The sequence below is a fragment of the Dipodomys spectabilis genome, unplaced genomic scaffold (assembly GCF_019054845.1).
Source record: "Dipodomys spectabilis isolate Male_0828 unplaced genomic scaffold, ASM1905484v1 ptg000054l, whole genome shotgun sequence".
In the NCBI taxonomy this organism is placed as follows: domain Eukaryota; kingdom Metazoa; phylum Chordata; class Mammalia; order Rodentia; family Heteromyidae; genus Dipodomys; species Dipodomys spectabilis.
In genome coordinates this window covers 28069795-28072322 of record NW_024870731.1, presented here as the reverse complement: position 1 = coordinate 28072322, position 2528 = coordinate 28069795, and the positions used below count along the sequence as shown (strand labels likewise).

The window sequence follows — 2528 nt, the reverse complement described above, 5'->3', positions numbered from 1 at the left end:
TGGAGAGGATTCTGAAGAGATCCTTATTTGTACCTTTACCTGTTTATTTGTACCTTTACCTATTTCTTTATTTACTTATTTCTTTATGATTTATTTAATGGACACTAGGTCACTTTGCATCATCCATCCTCTTATATAGGACATTGTCTTCAAGTTATAGATAGTTCCAGAACACCTAAACTAGAGGTGCTTTCTAAATTCAAAATGATCCTGCCTGGTTATCACTATTCTCCATTTGCCTGAAAGCAAAGTGAAGACCATAAAGAATTTCATAATGGCCTGGTTCTGACCATGGTGAATTCCAATCTTTTCATTTCTCAGGAAAATCCTAATGATGGAAAGGTTGAATAAGTCATTTAATCCTAAAAAATATATTCTAGAGCCTTGCTTTTCACTTTTTAATGAGAATACCAATCATCTGGAGAGCTCATTAAAAGGCAAAATATGATTCAGGGTGGAGCTTGAAATTCTGCATTTCTAACGAACCCTCGGGTGGTGCTAAAGCTGAGGATTTGTACACCAAACTTCAAAATCTGAGAACCTAGATTTTTTTTTTAATTTTGGGATGAAAGACATCACTATTTGAGTTGAGTTCTTAAGCATTTGGAAAATATGAAATTGTATGTAATATACAGAGGTTTAAGTCAGAAGTTAGAATATATTCCAAAGTTGGTTTTCAAGGTATGGATATTTCAGCAGACTGTTTGCCTAATTATTCCCTTGAGATTAGAATGTGCCTACATGAACACATACTCATGCAGACACTGGAAGGAGAACGTCATATTGAGGAAAAAACACTTTTAATGGCCCTCACAACTGTACAGTGTCTCAAATAGATCGTGTGCTTACTTTGGAATAAAAACTGCTGATCATACAAATAATTTGTAACATCTCTACCAATTATTTTTTTTAGTTTAGCCACCATCCGTTTATTGTAAAAGGGAGATATGGAAGTTATTTACATGATGAAAGATCTCAGCCCTTCCATGGAATGGGCGGCTTCACACAATGCCATTTTAGTGATGTATTCGCGCTACACACTTCCCAAGAACATCACCATCCCTAAATAAGAAATAACCCTTGTCATCTAGAACTACTTCGGTGCCTCCATATTCTGGGAGAAGAACTTTATCACCCACTTTCACTAACTGGCTGAATCTTTCCACCCTTTCCTTTGCAGCCTGATCCCACAGCCACTACTGTGGCTTGCAATACTTTTCCTTGAGACTTTTCTGGAAGCATAATGCCTCCTTTGGTTACAGTTTCAGCTGCACTCCTTTCGACCAACACTCGGTCAAACGGAGGAAGGAATTTCCTAAATGCTTGTCCAGCTATGACTCTTCGCGGTCGCTGCTTGCACTCTGCTCTCACGCCTACCAATTAATTTTTAATGACAGCTTTAAAACTTTATCCGTGTCTCATTTTAGCTCATTTTTTCCTTTTATTTTTTTCTGTGTGTTTAAAATTCCACAGATACAATGTATGCAAATAATGTGTGCTCCAAAGGCTCGTGTGCCGTATACTTAGTCCCCAGGTCAATGGGATAGGGAGATGATGGAGACTTTAAGAGGTGGAGACTTTAAGAGGTGGAGACTAATGATAGGCCTTTAGATGATTTAGGAATTGTGCCCTCTGAAGGTTTGTGGGACCCCATTTTCTCTGGCTTCCTGTTTCAGGATCTGGATCTCTTTCTCACATGTGTACTCCTGCCATGATGTGCCTTGGCCTCCTGGCCTTCCCAAGAACTGAAGTGATGCCAGAACCCTGCACTGAGCCCCTACAATTGTGGACTAAAATAAACTGAGGTATTTCATCATAGCATGCAAAACAGACTAATGATATTGGATAAGGGGGAAAAAAAAGATTCAGAAAGTTTGTTTGGCCCACATTTATTGAATGACATTGGAGCTTGTGATGGAGGTAAATAAAGCAGAGCTGTATGAACAACAGGCACATTAGCTAGTGAAATAGGTAACAGAGATGTACTGCTAACTGTAAGTTCACACTACCACAGGAGAGTGTTTTTGTTTGTTGGGATTGCAGAAACAGGATACCACAGCCTGAGTGATTCAGCAGCAGACATTTTATTTCTAGTCCAGTGCTGGAAGCTGGGTGACCAAGAGACGTTGTTGGCACATCTGGGTTATCTTGAAGCTTTGCTCTGTGGGTTCTGGCTAAGGACTGGCTCCTCACCATGTCCGCACATGGATTTTTGTCTGTGCATGTGTGCATGCTGAGTGTATCTATGTATCTACATTTCCCCCAATTAGGGGCCATTAGGCCTGATTGGCTTAGGTTCTACCCCCAAATCCCCAGTTTAACCTAATCACCTCTTTCAAGGCTATGAAATAAATACAGTGACATTCTAAGGCATCAGGGACCAGGGCTGCAGCATATGAAGGCCTATAAGAGGAGACAGAAATGCTTGGGAGCAATGGGCAGAGGCAATTGATTGTGAAAAAGACTAGGTAGCCAGGTAAGTCTGCTAAGATGTAACATTCAAGCTGAGCCTCAAAAAAGGAGTCATA

At 40.1% G+C, this 2528-nt stretch overlaps 1 pseudogene; it reads right to left on the bottom strand.

Annotated features, from left to right (window-relative positions):
• Positions 1-1016: 1016 nt before the first annotated feature.
• Positions 1017-2196, bottom strand: LOC122108100 (annotated as a pseudogene).
• Positions 2197-2528: the final 332 nt, after the last annotated feature.